The following is a 16,889-nucleotide window of genomic DNA, read 5'->3' as shown; positions in this document are numbered from 1 at the left end:
GGCCCGGAACGGCGGGGCGGGGGCGCGAGCCCAGCCACCGCTCACAGGCCGCCCCGCAGGCCGCGGCGCGGCGCGGCGCGCGCGGGGCATGCCGGGGAGGCGGGCGGCGCGGGGCATGCCGGGACACGCGCCCCTGCGCCTCAGCCGCCCAAGATGGTGGCCGGCGGCTGTCCCCGCCCCCGCTCGCACATGCGCAGAGGTGCGGCGGGCCGCGCCGCTCCCTCCCTCCCTCCTGGCGGCCGGGACGCCACTGACAGACCGCGGAGCGGAGCGGTGTGAGCGGCGAGAGCTTCCGGGACCCCCCCACGGACCCCCCTCCTCCGCGCCCCGCCCCGCCCCGCCGCACCGGTGAATGGGAGAGGCGGGCGGCGCCGGCCCCACAGAGCAGAGCGAAACGGCGGCTCGGGTAAGGCCGGGGCCGCGTCTCCCCTCTCTGCCTGCCTCCCCTCCGCCGATCGCCGGCGCCCCCCGCGAGGGGCTGTCCCGGCCGGCGGCGGGGTCCAGCGGGCCGTGCGGCCGGCGCGGCTCTCCGCTCCCCCCTCCTCTCCGCTGCTCCCCGCCCTCCGCTCCTGCTCCTGCCCCCTCCCTCCTTCTCTCCAGCTCGCTCTCAAAATGGCGGCCGCGCCCGTTGGTGAGGAGGGAGCCGGGGAGGAGGCGGGGGAGGCAGGGCGACGGGGCGGGAGGGAGGGAGGCGAGGCGGGGGACGGTCCCCGCGCCCCGGCGGGGTGTGGTGGGGGCCGCCGGGCGCGGCTCCCTCCCCTCTCGGCTGGCCCTTCCCGGGCTTCAGCGCCGTCCCCGCCGTGGGTGACTTAGCAGGAAAACAGGGCGCGGGGGAGGAGTGGGCCAGACAAGGGAGCGGGGTGGGGTGAGGGGGGAGCGGCCCCTGCGGTGGGCTCTGGCTCCCCGGCTATCGCGGCCTCGCCCCCCCGCCCCTTAGGCCTCTTCGTTTCTTCTGGTGACTTAGCAAGATACTGGGGAGGAGGCGGTGGGCCAGGCGCAAATAATGGTAAAAAAGGAGAGAGCCTGGGGCGAGGGGTCTGGTGGTACGTGTGCCGGGGAGAGCACCGAGCATCCCTTCCCCGAATCCCCCCCGGAGGGCTTCTCCTCTCCGCCCCCGTCCTCTCCGAGGGCACGGCAGGCGTTTGTCAGGAGATGGCCCAGATCTCCGGAGTTGGCCGCAGCACAGAAAACAAAACGAGAATTGATAATACATGGGAACGGAGTAGGTGTTACTTTGAGAATTTGTTTCACATCCACCCTGTTTTCCTGCAGTGATCTTGATTGGTAGGAGGTGGCTCAAGACCTTCAGAACCAGCTGCAGTAAAAACGGGGGAGGGAGACCTAATCTCTCCTTCTTGGGGTCATATCTCTGCTTGGTTGTCTACAGTCGCACAGGCTTTCCTTGGAAACCTTGTAATAGCAGTCGAGTTTCGTAAAATGCTGTGTTTATTGCTACTCTTGAGTTTTTGTTTCAGCAGGAGGTTATGCGCAGGCAGAGCTTTTGATGGAAGTTGGGGGGTGGGAGTGGTGCCTCCTTTAAAAAGTTTAAGGTTTAGTCTGTTCTCTAGATGTGAGATTATTTTTTTGTTGTTGTTTAAGGTGGATGCAATTAAACTTGACCTTTAATACCAGTAATAATGTGACACCTTCCCTTTCTTTGCTACAATACGCTGGTAAAATTTCCTTGCTGATGGTGCTGCAGCAGAGGGCTTGGTGGTTGCAGGTCAAGTCAATTCATAATGAATTACCTAACCAGGGGATGGTGGTGGAAGGTTAATCTAAGCTATATTAAAAATCTTTAATAAACACAGGTTTACTGTAAATAAATGTTTGGGCATGTTGACCTGGCTGAATTAGGTATTTTTGTGGAGATTCTTTTAAGCATATATTCCTATGACAGAATTGTGTACGATATTAGGAGATGGGGGTTAAAGAACCTACGTTTAGTGATGATCATTTTGTAAATGATTGTGCAGCATTCAGCTGGTTTTCAGAAGAGGGAGGGTCTGCTATCAAAATGTTATTTGCCCTTAGAATCGTTTTGTTAAATAGAAAAATTATGTTAGGGAGCTAAACAAAGAAAATATTTTCAAACAGAAAGATTTATTGCAAATTTCTAGCTTGTTCTCAGGGATCTCATTTTTGTGTGTTTCTTTTGATATTACCATGTTTATGGATGCTGTGTGCAGCCATTGAGCAGAGAAGAGACTGGGTGGAGTAAGGAGGCAAAGCTGCGAAATGGCTAGATTACCCTTTCATAGCTTTTTTTTTTTTTTTTTTTTTTCCCCTTTGCTGGGGTGGAGGAATACTAATTGCCGTAACAATGAAGTCTCTTTAGGGAAGAATCTAATGGTGCAGGAGCCTTCTGAAATGAAAGAAATCTCGCATTCTGTTTTGAGGCTTATTTTTCTTCAGGGTGGATCTTGATTTGTCTGACAGTGAGAAGTGACCAGTCACTGTTGCAAAGCTGGAATTTTTTTGTCTGATAACCATTTCAATTTATCCACTTAGATATTCACTTGTTGAATTTATTTTATTTACACTTACGTAAGAATTAGGATTTTTGTGTGCGTATTTTACACACAACATTCTCTGAAATACAGAGAACCCCTGTATTGTTGCTTAGTGCTATTATTTATTTGTCCCTGTAACTTCTTGGTTAGACTGGGTTATGGGTGGACTTGCAAGAAAAGGCAATCCCTGCTTTCTCTGGTGGCCACAGTAGAGTAACTCCTATTAGTTTATGAACTTAATTGCATTACCCTTCTTCATGTGCTGTGTTCGTATTAAACAACATCTCAAGATTTTGGAAGCCCTTTTGAACAATATGGCTCTGTAAGAGCATTACTATACCACCCGGATGCTGCTGCATCATGGGGGTAATATTGATGCTTAGACTTAAAGTTGTGTAGGAAAGGTGTTAGAACAAAGGATTTGGGGAATACAGTAGGGATCGGATGAAGCACCTAGGAAGGGCTGCTTGCAGAAGTGTTCTCCTGTTCCAGATGTGGCTTATGGCATGCCCGCCTGAATGCAGTATTGATAAGAGCAAGTGCAATGCTGACCACTCATGATTCTGAAGCAGGTTGACGTTTTGCTTTTTCTTGGGTCTGTCTCATTTCTGAAGTCCAGTTTTTGATGGTAGGTGGCCACAGATGTGACTGCGTTTGGCTTTAATTTGCCCAAAATTAAATTAAAGGGTAGTGGCTTTCTTATAAGATGTAGTTCACTCACTCAGAGTAGATCTTACAGGATTTAGTGGATGTGTTCATTAAATGCATGTGCCTAAAAATGTATCCGGGCTAAAAGCAATGAACACTTGCCTCCTCACTACTTTGGTTGATTTTTGTCCTTGAAATGATGGCATTTACTGTCTGTACAGGGAATAACTTTTAGATTTCTGTTCTACAAAAGGAAAAGGCATTAATACTTACCTTTATGACTGCACGTGAGGTCTGTCTTGTGTGTATTGCTGGCTTTTCTGCCTATACTGTTTCCTATGCTCCACCCAGCCTTGGGTGCTCAGTTGGTATTCTTTGTCTGCTGTCAACTTTTTTGTCTATCCAACTTGCTATGGATGGGACAGCTATTGAATTAACATCTGTTGACTGTCTTGCCCAACACTCCAACCTTGTCTTTCTTCCAGAACTCTATAATTGACTTCCATCAGTGCTAATTATAATGTGTTTTACCCTCTTGTAAAATATTCTGGGCAAGCAATAGCTGGAAGACCCCTGCCTCTCTACAGCTCAGAAATACACTGTGTATGTTTGTTACCAGGTTTATATACAACCCTCTGTAGGTGCTTCTGGTATTCACGACGTAGAGTGGTTGGAATTACTGTAGTGTGAAGGGGAGTAGCTTTTGAATAGTTTTGTTTCGGTCAGCTTTCCCCTACTTTTGTGAGCTTTGGCCTTTTTTCTAAACTAAAGGCGAAGACTGTGGGAGGGCTGCTGAAATGTCTGTGAAGTGAAGACTTGCTTGTCAGCCTGAAAATAAGAACTGTGTAGGCCTGAATTTAGGAAATCAAAAGGACAATAAAAATCATAATTAATAATAAATAATAATTTCAGATTCTGTATAGGGTGTGGGGCAGTTTCTAGCCTATAACATAATTCGTGATGGCAATCAAAGGTCTTTCCCAAGTATCAGAGCAGTGTGTGTTAATCAAAATGGTTCTGGGTTTCTTCTGTGAGGTATATTATAGAGAAATAGCAGGTGATGTACTGTCTATACTTGCAGATCTGTTAATGAAGTTACTACTGATCTCTTCTTTCTCCTTTTTGTAAGAGTTGAATATCATTGGCAGAACAACCTGTCTGCTAAAAATGTATTCAGTTGATTAAGCCTTGCCTGGGTTGAATGGCTTTCTCAGGAGCTACTTTATTACCTGACGCAAGGGGGATGGGGCTCCTAATGTGGCTTTTGGGTGTTGTGAGCATAGGTGTTTATTAATGGGTTATGTTACTTTGTCTTTTGATCTGCCTGAGTAGGTTACACCTCAATTTAAAGTTTTTAAAAACAGGCATTTACACTAAGACATAATTCTGAGCTGTTTAAAACTAGTTTTCAAGTACATGAAGTTATTTATTCAGATTTTTTACTATTAATGCTGTCCAATTCAGCAGGAGAGTGCACTTGGTCATCTTCTGCATGGAAGGCTTCTGCCATTACTGAAAATGCAGTGGTGTGATTTGAGCTGTAACTGTATTATGTCAGCTTCATTGTGGTACCCTTAGCTTAGGTTGAGTTAAATGTCTGTTTTTCTTGTATTACAGTTATCTTGGAACAATGCTTTTCCTCATTTCTACCATGTTTTGAGACCTACTGATGAATATTAGATATTAGATACATTTGAAAGAACCATGATTTTTATCTGATGAATAATGTAGTTCTAGCTTTACCCTGGAGAACTTGCTAGGTACTGCAGGTTAGCTCCAACAAATGTGTTATATCTAACTTTTGTCTTATCTTAGTTGTTCAAAGGGCCTTTTCTTCTTCATACTCATTGAGGCAGGACATGAATGAGGCAGTGCATGTCTCATTCAGCATGTTTAAAAGCTCTTTTTTCCCCATTTTTTTTTAACCTCATGCTCTCTCTTTAGGGGATTAGATAGGTGTGACTTAGGCTACCTTGATTTTAGTTCACTGTCATGGAAACCACCTAGCATACTGCTTCATGCTGCATGTACTGTTAAGGAAATTTCAAAGAAAAATGTTACTTACAACGTAAGTGTATGCTGTGATCCATTTCATCAGTACTGTAAGCATACGGTCCTCTTCAAAGCAAATGATGTGTGCACAGCATTGTCATACTAAGCAGTATCAAGAGCACTGGTGCATGCATAACTATTAAAAAAAATCAACATTATGAATTCAAAGTACTTGTTAGTTAATACATTTGGAAGTAATTTAGCCACTTTCTCCTTATTGGTGCTGCTTCTGAGAGAGCCCAGCATTTTGACTTGACTGTTTATGGACATTTGGATAAGGATTGTGATTAAATAAATGTAATAAATACATCTTTGTGGTTGTTATTCTGTTGATTTTGGAAGACTTAACTGATATTTTTAACCAGTAACTAGTTGCTGCAATCTTGAAAAGGTATTCCCAGGTATGGACAATCCAGCGTGGTTGAGGTTTATAGGTGGTGCTGCAGCAAATGCCTGTCCTGTAATTTTGTCAGATCCATTGTTAAACAGGTCCCTGTTGAGTGAGTTTGTAGATACGCTTTTCTGAAGCACCTCTTGTTTGCGGTGCTTGTTGGTGAGTCAGCTGGCATCCCTCCTTTGAGGTAGGGCTAAAGGTTTTATGGCATGATATCATACTAGTTTACATCTGAGATAGCATGGTGGCCTTCATGATTTAAGATTGTGCATACCTTCCCTCTCGTATCAATGTTAATTGTCCCTGTTGTGCTTCACAGATCTTAAGTTCTTCTGGTTTAATTTGACAAATCTCTTCCCTGCAGATTGCTTCTGCCTTGTTTTTCCCCATGGAGGTAGCTTAATGGTGAAGCAAAGTTAAGTTTATCCTTCAAGACCAAAGGAAAATCAGTTAGAAACATCTAGCATGTTAACCTGTAGATACGTGACTGTTTCTTCCATAAAGAAACAGCGGTGGCAGTTTGTCTTGTGCTTGATTCACCTGGTTTTGGGTGTGAAGAAAAAGACTGATAAACAATCGGTTTATTTAAACGCTAGTGTCTCTACAACCTATTGAGGGGATGATGTTGTTAAAGTGAGTGTGTATGCGTATTTTGAAATGGTGCCTATTAAATCAGTAATGGTAGAAGCTTTTAGTTCTCAGCTGGATTTGTAGGCAGCAAGCACAAACGAGGTTGGGGGAAGCTTAGCAGAGGAGTTCCAACCCTAGTATTCATCCACAGCAAGACAGTGATGATGGGGTTAAAGTTCTAACATCATACATATCATTTCTGTAATAAAACCTTCTGACTAGCTAATGCTGTTCCAACAAACTTGGAGTTTTATCTTTTCATGTTTCTGTCACACTAATAAGGCTGGGATGAATACTAATGATAGGTAATTTCTAGTACCACAGTATATCACAAACACAAATTTGTACATCAACAAAATGAGAACTGAGATAGTTGCGAATACTGTAGTTTGCTGCCTAGTGTCTGCTTGTTCTTGGTCCTGTTTTGTGCTCTCTGACATTGCTTCTGTATCGAAAAGTGTTTTCCATTTCAGCAGTAAAAGAAGTAATGCTGTGTCTGTCTTCTGCTCTCTTGGCTTAGATAAGGGACCTTCCTCCAGTGAGAGGAGTTACTCCTTCCAGCAGGAGAGTTACTGCATATGCAACTAGATGGGAGATGCAGGAATTCTTAGAAGGGATGCTGGTGAAGTGGGAAGAGGAAGACAGCTATTTCTTAGGGACTGGTTCCCACACTTGAGATCTGCTTCAGAGGCAGTAGTGTTATAGGTGAAGATGGATCATAAGAAAGATCAGACACCTACAAGAAGCCTGATATCATTACTTTTGGTACCAATGTCATGCAAGATTCAGCTGTTCCCTGTAATAGGAAAAGATGTATGTATGGTGATTTTGGTGCCGTGTTCCACCCCTCCCCTTGTCAGGTGAAGCCATTTTTGATCAACAAGCTTTGAAAATGGCTAGAGAACTAGCAGAGTATTCTCATGATTTGAAGAGTGGAAGTTTTGTCTGAATTTCTTTGGATTTCTTTGTGGTTCTGACCTTCTCCTATTTTAAAGCTTTTACATAGGTGTTCCTTCAAGTTCCCTTCCAAATATTTTTTTATACATAATGTAATCAATTTACAGTCATTTTTGTTAACATCACATTTCCAATATAACATCAGTTTAATAATTGAGTTATTTAAATTTGGATATAGTTCTGTGACCTCCTTTGAAGTTGTAAGTCTAGTACTTAATTCTTCAAGACAGAGAAGTATGGGGGGAAGAACTGAAAAGAACAAAGTTCAAATCCATTGCATTACTGCTGATCAGCTGTAAGAAACTGTGTACTCTTCTCTTGGTGGCTAAGAGAAAGAAGCTTAAGTACAGTGTTCTAGAATTGTTATCACAAAATGTGTACGTATTGTTTGACCTAGCAAAAATGATGTTGAGAAATATTTTGCTGAAATCATCCAGATAAACTGCAATGTGCATTACGCATTTCTCTGAACAAGTTTTAGAGTAGCAGCTTGTAATACTTTAGCCCCCTGTAACACTGACCCTCCTCCTCCCTCTGTCCAGTTCTTCTACACCCCCCACTCCCCACCCCCCCGTCCTCCAAGTCACCTGTGGCTGACCAAAAAGTCATTCAGGTTTCCAGTGAAGTTCAGTGAAAACCCAGTGGGGGTTAATAGGAATTTTAAACTAATTTTGTGAAATAATTCCCTGCTGTCATATCCCTATCACAACATACTAATGAACAGCATAACGCATTCTACATCCAGAACTTTTGCGTATGTTTTACAGGTTTCTTTTCTACTGCAGCCTGCTTTTTTCCAGGTGGTTCATTTATTGGTAGTTCAATTTACCTGCATTTTCATATAGAAATGAACAGGTAGGCTAGAAGAAGGCTGTTTTCACTTGTTTGCTGCCGAAGTCTAGATGTAGACTACAAACTTGAGCTGTGACCTGGAAGAAGCCTAAAGGCACTAAAATGATACATAGTGACTATGTGCTTGAGAGATTTCTCCTGAGAGTTGATTGTATTGGGCAATTCTATCAGAATTGCAAAACGGAAGTGATGGAGGGAGTATAAATGTCAGGATTGAATTAGTTTGAAGACTTCTTTTTCTCAAAAAATATTTTCCTGGTAAATTTGGTCCAAATGTATCGAAAAGTCACATAGTGTTGGTGCCTGGGAAAGGTAACAAGACCAGAAATGTCTTTTGTTGTTTTGTAGTCCTAAAGGTAGGTGGTGACTGCTAGTGATCTGTTAAGTAGTGATTATAATTTGAAATAATATGGAAAAGTAGATGAGCATATTGTTTATTTCAAAATGCACATCTCTAATTGGGACAGAAATATGCTTATTTAGGGAAGATGCAGTGTAGAGTTGTTAACTTGCTCCTGTTCCATAGCATCTTGATGATGGCATTACTTAGCCTTTTTTTTTTTTTTTTTCAGATGTAATTACAACCTGTTTTCCAAGCCTTTGGAACATAGGCACTATATCTGATCTGCTATAGATTATGTTCTAGTTCCCCATGGATTTATTGTTGAATTATTTTCAGAAGTAAACTACAGTATCAGGTTTTAGCAGAGTCAATTCAATTAACCAGTGAAAGTAGGTGAAATGGATAAGAGGCATAGGACTTTTCAGTTTTTTGTGTTAAAAAAATACTTGTGTTGATAAACCTCTGACTGAAATGGAAAATATTTTTGGTAACTTACTGCAAAATGTGAATAGGCACTGCACAACATGCTATATTATGTGTAATATTATGTGGATATACTTGGCAAAACATTTGTGTTTAAGACCTACAGGCACTTTAAGACTTTGCTTAATTGCAGAATAACAGGCTTACTAAATGTGAATTAAAAATAAGGCTCAGAGTTGTAATTCAGATCAGATTAGTTTTTGTTTTGATTTTTCCAAAGTAAGATAGTTGTTGGAGCTCACTTTTTTCATAATCCTTCAGCTAGCTTTACTGATGTAGGCTGAAAAGTGGAAAAAAGATTAGCCCAGCTCATAAATGAGTAGCTTGCTTGTATTCTTAAAGTCGTCCCTGCCAGCTTAGCAGGTGATGAATTCTGACATTTGCTATGATAAGGTGTGTTTACCGCACTGTAGGAAGAGCTGCATGGCTGTTCTCTTGTGACTGTACTGTGTGTGTACTCTTCTGCTCTAACGGGGGGTGAGATGAAGGGGAGAACAAGGAACTGGATGTTTTATTGTTAGCGTTTTTCTGTCCCGTCAACAGATGGAGACTGATTTCTAAGAAACCTTTTCAGGTCATAGCGGTTATGCCGAAGAAATATGGATATTGCTTGACTTTTAATTAGATTCATACTTAAATGGCAGCTTCCATGGAATCTGTTTCTAGAGTACATTTGTAGGAAGAGTTGTCCTATTCTGTGGCTTGTGTTAGAAAAAGCAGCTTTTTGCTTACTGGGTTTAAAACAAAATTAGACCATTAAAAATAAGATTAAAAGGAAATGTTAGTGTGTGCTTGCTTATATACTTGCTAGGATTTAGCTGTATAATCTAGAGGTATAAGAGATCAATTCATTTAATCTAGTTCTCCGATAAAGGCTTGTAGCTCTAATTGCCTGCAATGTTCACAAATAACCACTCTAAGTCCTCTTGTTAATATGTTATGAAAGATGATACACTGTTGAAAAACTTTGTAAGCATAGATGTGCCAGCTGTGTAGCAAGAGACAATGCAACAAGAGTTTCTACTCCAGTAATGCATAAACGCATTGTCTCAACTTTAAAGAACTGTAGAATTTAATTCTGTCAATTCAGTTAGGCTTTTTTGTGGCTCTGGTCTCTGCTTCTGCTTCATAAGTGACTTGCCTTTCACTGGGGTTGAAAAATTACCTAAGAGAGGAAGCTAACTAAAGTAGGATACATTTGGATACATTAATGAACTCAGCAGAAAACATAAGGAGTTTTCTTTCAGTTAAAACATCTTTTAAGAAGTAGAATCTGTTAGAGAAACTGCTTGGAAGTTGGCAGCTGTTTTGAGTTTTACACAGGTTGTTGGAATTTTAAATGATTGCAAATTAAGATCTAAATTTGAAGCTAGATGTGAGTGATCTCAAACTCTGTAGTTGATTTCATAATGCGAACCCAATTGTGTGTTGCTTGTGTTCATAATGGTTTATATGCCTTCTTAACACCCAAGTACTTAGTATTAGGTGTGCCTAACCTGATAATCTGAGAATGCGATCTCAGATTTTGTCTCCTTCAAAGGAACAGTCTTGTAGAATATGATTAAATACATGGATTTTCTCATAATAATACTTAAAAAACAAATGGTCATGGAGTTAGTTTATTAAGGTATTAGAATTCTGAAAGAAAAGGTGAAAACTTAGTGTTTTTAAAGCACAGCTTTGATAACCTTTCAGAGTTTGTTTTATGCTATGTAGCTCTGCTAATTTTGCATGTAAGGAGCTAGTTACATGTGTAGTGTACATAGCTTGTTTTTGTGGGGAAGACTGTTTATGGAGCTTCAGCGATGGTCATTAAAACAGCAGAAATTTAATTAATTTCTTTTTAAGTTCCTGGAAGAGCTATGAATCTGTATTCCAAGATCTGCAATAACAGATTTGTCAGCTGTGGTTGTTAGGTTGCTAGACAGCAGCAGCAGGGTGAAGTTGGGGTGGTACTGATGTGTTTAACTGTTTGCTGCTGCCACAAATGTTGTGAACGAAGGGGTGACTTAGGGGTTTAGCTTATAGAAATTCAAAAGTTAAGACAGAAAACGTGAACTACAGGAGGGATGAATATGCTTGTGGGAATTACGGGAGATGGGAAAGTGCTTAAGAATATGTTGAAGCAGATTGGTGGTGTGTTGTGTGGGTTGTTTTTTTTTGGGAGGGGTGGGGGTTGTGTGGGGGTTTTTTTTTTGGTTTTTTGGTTGGTTTTTTTTTTTTTTTTATTAGCCCGTAAGCAAATGTTTCTGTAGGCTTGAGGACTTGATTTACCAGGATCATAAAGATTTTGAGCCTGGAGTTCCGGTGGGTGAGACTGTCTTTCCTTGTGGTATTGATGAGGATTTTCTTGATGACGGGAGCCCTGGCTTAAGTAATCATAGTAACTTAGGCTGTCAAAGAGTCTGTGAAATTGAAATTCTGAAACTTCTAAAGGCCTTATAATGTAATGCGTCTTTCTCTACATTACTCTTTGCAGTTTTATTAAGGTGACTTCAAAAATCAGGTTAGAACCTACAGATGTCTGCAAGAAATACTTCATGATGAACTTAGAATAGCTTTCTGCTGTCTGTATGTCCCTACTTGATGTTGTGTAGATTTTCTTAAACCTTATTGCTATGGTAGCAGAGCACTGCCACTCAACAAGGCATTGATACAGATGGTTTTGCCGTGTAGCACACTCACACCGAGAGTGCTGATCCTAACGCATGCGTGTTAGATTGCGTCTTGCTTATACTATGGAGGCATGCTTGACTGAGTCTAGCAAAGCGAGCAGACGTCCAGAATTAAAGATGAGTTTGACAAAGATTTTCCATCTATGTGTTTTGTTGACTGGTGTATATGTTGTTTCTAATAAAATATGTAATTGTTAACTTGCTTAACTGCAGTTTACATGGATCATAACTCAATTGGGAGTGATTTTTACTGTAAGGGCAGAAGTGGGTATCGTTAGTCAGTTGAGCTATTTCAGTTATTTGTTTATGGTGTTGATCCCTAAGCAGTATTTTTGATGGGAGCAAAGGAAAGACAATGGAAATCTCAAACTGATTGCACTGATAAAATACTGCAGAAGATAAGGTTGGTTGTGATGGCAGAGTTTGGTATCTCAGGATACACTTATGAAAAACCTTGGATTTGGAAGGGCTTGGTAAGAACTTAACGTGAAACACCTTGTTGATGGCAACGTAAGTGGAGAAGTTAATGAGCTTGGTTGTTGCCTGCTGGCAGCTGGAAAGTACCAAGTGCAGTTCCTTCCCATGGTGTGATTCCCATAAGGCCGTTTAAAGGACAAAAGCCCTCATTCTTTCTGGGATGCTGAATCCCTGACTGAACTAATACCTTGCATGGACCAGTCTTATTGAAGGTGTGATTTCTATCATGAGTTAATAACTAGTAGCTAATGGTTTCTTTGACCTCTGTATTTAGGGCTTCAATTTTGTTACAGTACAATATATGTGTTACTTTGAAAGAGTTGAAGGTTCCCTGCAACATACAGATAAAACCTTTCGATTAATGTTGTAGCAATGAGTTATTACAATTGCTAAACAAAGTCTTAGCAATAGTGAAACAGGAAAAATAAGAAAACTTTCACCCTGCTCTAAAATATGTAGATGAGCTATGGTATCTGTGGAGTAATTAACAGCAGTAATCAGTAAGTCAAGGATTAAGTCCAGAAACACTATTTTAGTAGTTAAAATTAAGAAAGTGGGATGGTTTTGATTTTAAAAACTTAGATCTTCAACTCTGTGTAAAAACTTCTGTTTAGGCTCGTTACAGGTTTGCAAAGTAGATGATCAGCTTGAAATGGATAAAAGCTTAAGTGTCAAATTCAGGGTACGCTGTCTTTGCCAGACATATTCAAATCAAGTTTTAGTACTGTTAAGTGTCCAGTGTACTCTGGATAAGCAAAACCATAATGAACTCTGCAGGAATTTACAGGCCAAATTTGATTATTTTTTTTATGTTTAGGGAATGGGCAGTTTCAGGAGTTTTATTTCAGTAATTTAATTCATAAACTTGCTTGATGATAGTTTAGGTAAAGGAACAGGTATTTTTAGCAGGTTGAGACTAAAATGCTGAAGGGTTAATTTGATTCCATAATCTGTATCTTAATAGTATTTGGAGAATACTTATGGAAAATAATATTTAAATGTCTCCTGAGGCAGCTATGAACACCATCATAGAAATATCTATGAGGCAAGGCTTGTCATTTATTGGCATGACGTCTCATGAACTGAGGGGAATTCTAACTATCTCTTGCCTGAATTTTTTTTCCCTCCTACCTCATTGCTTCAGCTGTGTCTGTTTAGCTATTGTGCTTTTATACCTACTATATAGCTGTCTCAAAGAGCCAACAAATATAGCTGAACCTGTTTCATTTTGCCATTTGTGCGTCTTATGAATGGTTAGTGAGGTCTCAAGTTTTGCAAAGTTTTCCAGTAACCTAGGGAACACTTGAACCACACTGATACACATCGGTGTAAGGACCTAGTGTTTAAAGTCAGGAAGAACCGTCCATTGAATTGTTACGATGTCTGAATCGCCCTCAGGAAGAGGGTGGTTCCTGTATCAGATCTGTGATGTCCACTTCAGGTGTGAAGTTACTCAGCTGGGTGCCTTAACAGCAACTAGTTGCAAAAGGTATGTATTTAGTCACCGTCAGGGTGGGACCATCTTTAAGTGCACGTCAGGCAGAATCTCTGAGCCTCAAAGCAATTGCAATAGGAGTAAATGTGTCTTCAGCACAGTGTGGGCAGGTCTTGTGGTGCGTGCAGCTGGCTCCAGCAAAAGGCTGTATGTGGTGAAGCTAAGGAATCTCGGAATCCCAGTGGAGGACGATGGGAGGTGATTTTTAAACATGAGGAGTCAGAGGGTCTTCCACTTTTTTTTTTCCTAATGAAAAAGTCAGAAGAGCCTGTACAGTGCTCTGTTCCCACCTTCTTTTACAAGGCAGGATTCTTCTGCTTTTCAAGTTTTTCTGCCCAATTTGTTGTTCTTTATAAAACATACAGAACAACTGATAAGCTTGTGTAGGGAAAAAAAATCTTGGTTGTCTTTTTTTAATTTTCTTAATAAAAAAAAGATTAGTATGCTACTCTTCAGTACTACAGCACTTAAGGAGTGAATTAGATCTTTTATCCTTATTGTTCAGACATTTCTACCAGTCCGAAGTATAAAAGCTTATCTTTAGCCAAGTGGAAAGGTTAGCAGTTGAGATGAGATGAAATTGTCTGTTGAGGATATGCAGCTGTTAATGGAGCTGAGGAGGATGTTACATACCATTTTTGAATGGTTTGTGTTGTTTCATAAAGAAATAGCCTACCTAAACTGCAGTGGGTCATGTTGTATGTTTCTTCTCCCACCAGATACCTGTGTGTTGTAGAACACTGAGCAGATACTGTGCTGCCAGAGGGAGTAAGAGGCAAACATTTGATTTGTCGTACCTGTTTCAGTGTTGTGTGTGTAGCCAGGTCTAGGTTCCAATTTTAAAATGCTTATAAAGACAACTGATCTTGCTGGAAACACTTGTGGCCCACTTCTTTTGAGAGATTGTGCATATACAAAGGTTTGCCACTCAGTGCTTTTATATATGCAAGCTATTGATATGGAATCAAATAGGTCTTAAGTTAGAAACTAAAACTTTTTGCCGTGTAAGTGGGGCTATTAGTAAAAGGCACATCCTGTTCTACATTGAATTAGTAGCTAGCTGTTACTCCATGGATGGCTCTGTTTAAGTTCAGTCTTTTTTTTCCCCTGTACTTAATACAGAGCAAATTAAAATTTTGATACAAAGACGTCTTTTCTTTCAAAAAAGATCTAGCTCTGTCTTGATGCCACCTTGTTCACAGTAAGCTGCTGATACTAAAAATGACCGATTTCAGGCAAGATGTAATGAACAGGTGGTGTTTCTTTGTGTGTTTTTTTTCCCAAGGGTTCTCTTTGAACGCTCGCTTCCTCTCATTACTGAGGTTGTTTGTGGTGTGTGTGTGTGTAACGCAGTGGTGGCTATAAACCTTGATAGGCAATGAAGGGAGGACTGGTTAATCTTGCTCCACTGAGTTTTGTATGTCACAAAACCTTCTCTAGCCCAAGGAAAAGGCAATGCACATGGACAATATATATCCATTCTCAGTTGTTTCTAAAAGTGGCACAGGTGTATAATTAAAGTTGGGTGCTTTTGGGCTTTTTGTTTCAGGACGTTTTTGCTTGGGTGTTTTTTTTTTGTTTGTTTGTGGATTTGGTTTTTTTTCCCTTGTTTATTTTCATTTTCTTTGGTTTGTTTTGCCTTTTATTAAAGGGTGTATATGAAGGAGTCTGCCCTAAAAATACTTCACCTTATATTCAGGTGCTTTCCTACTTAAAAAGTCAGGAATACTGAGAAGGATGCTTGGAACACACACTTTTCAGAGGAGCAAGATACTGTAGGTTGGTTCATTGGTAACTTATTGTGGACCAGCTGTAGTCTGCTAATAGCAGAAGTAGCTGCTTTGCCCTGTAGCTGTAGGGGTTTATCTAGTACTAAGATCTATTTCTGAAAAACAATTCAGAGTTAGAGCAATGGAGCAGGCCAGGTGTTGCTTCATGTTGCTCCACAGGTGTCCCAGTTAGGGACACAGGTGGAGAAGTTTGGGGTTACTTTACATTTGAGTGGGGGAAAATGCCTTTCTAACTAGATGACATGTCAAGGATTGCTTTATGAACACAGTTGCTGTTATTTTTAGGCAAGTACTACAGTTACATCTCCTAGACGCAGTGACAATTTTGACAAAATTGACAGAATATTGGAGTATGATTTTTACTGCAGTTATTGCACTGATGCTGGATTTACAAGGCATTCACTGCTTGGTAATAGTCCGACCTTCTGGTTTTAATACTATGATTTTTACCATGGTAGTACTACCAGCAGATTTTGGAAGTCTGTATCTTTGTGTTCTGCTATTCAGTGCTTCAAACAGTGTTTCTGTGTATAAAGTACCTTATTTTGTTCTCTTCCACGTTATTGCTACTGAAAGTGTTGCTATGTTCCTACTGAAGTGCAAAGATTCAGCCATTATAAGCCTCTATTTTTGAATACTTAAATTTATAGCAGCATTGCCCTCTAGAGGGCACTTCTTCTGATTATTTCGATAGATATTATTTTTTTTTATTAATGAAACATCCATTCATTTGTTTGTGATACTCCTACTGTGGAGTGAACAAGATTCATCTGTTGTAAACCAGTTGTCTCTTTACCTGTCAGGAAGTGAGGTATGGGACAAGTGAAATGTTTGTTTCTGTTCTCTGAAAGGATGCAACCTGTGCTATCAGTTTTCAACTGAATTGTTTCCAAAATAGCTATTAGGGAAGAGGTCAGACTAATGAAATAATGTCCTGCCTGTTTAGAGTGCTCCTGTCTTAAACGGCTTGCAGTGCAGTATTATGGTGTACAGCATTTGACGTGGAAAATCCACCAGCAGAGTGAAATTGCAACTTAAGCTTATTTTGAAGCAGACAGCAGAGCCTAGATAGGTTTAGAAACAAGTTCCTGATCCCCTGTGATGGGTAAGTAGACATTAATGATACAAGCTTAGTATTTTCTTCAGTTTTTTCTGTAAGAAGGGCTTTTCCTTAAAATGGGCTCCTTACCAAAACAGTTATCCAACTTTTGTAGTGAACCTTGCATACCTGTGTGTCTAGTGGAGAGACAGTAGAGGCGAGGCAGTGGGGACATGCATTTCTTGAAGCAGTTGGTAGAAAGTTTACAGACCCAATTGGTATCTCCTAAGTCTTTGTGTATTGTCATGTTCAGTTTATCTTGTTGCTAAAAGCCAGTTGGTCAAACTTGCTAAACGGCTTGAGTAAATTATGTGTTATATACAGACTCGTCAGGTATGCAAGAAATGCTATCTTCAGCATTTTTCATAATCATGTTGCATACAGAAAGAGTACCTGAAGTGCAGAAATCAAAAGGCGGTGCTGCTAAAATGATTTTGGTGATGTCACCTTGATGAAGATTAAAACTGTCCAGTTGAAGTAG

At 40.9% G+C, this 16,889-nt stretch overlaps 1 protein-coding gene across 3 annotated transcripts in view; it reads left to right on the top strand.

Annotated features, from left to right (window-relative positions):
• The first annotated feature begins 206 nt into the window (after positions 1-206).
• The window catches only part of PAFAH1B1 (platelet activating factor acetylhydrolase 1b regulatory subunit 1), a 38,074-nt gene continuing 21,391 nt past the window's right edge, over positions 207-16,889 (top strand). Inside the window, exon 1 of one of the 3 annotated variants that reach the window (XM_037411350.1) lies at positions 207-406. The gene's annotated coding sequence lies outside the window, so the exon portion shown is untranslated. Of the gene's footprint in view, positions 407-518; positions 632-16,889 lie in introns of those variants that run through there. The other 2 variants (XM_037411325.1, XM_037411333.1) reach the window with 2 other exon arrangements.

This window comes from Falco rusticolus, chromosome 1, assembly GCF_015220075.1.
Source record: "Falco rusticolus isolate bFalRus1 chromosome 1, bFalRus1.pri, whole genome shotgun sequence".
In the NCBI taxonomy this organism is placed as follows: domain Eukaryota; kingdom Metazoa; phylum Chordata; class Aves; order Falconiformes; family Falconidae; genus Falco; species Falco rusticolus.
This window is presented reverse-complemented; position numbering and strand designations above follow the sequence as displayed.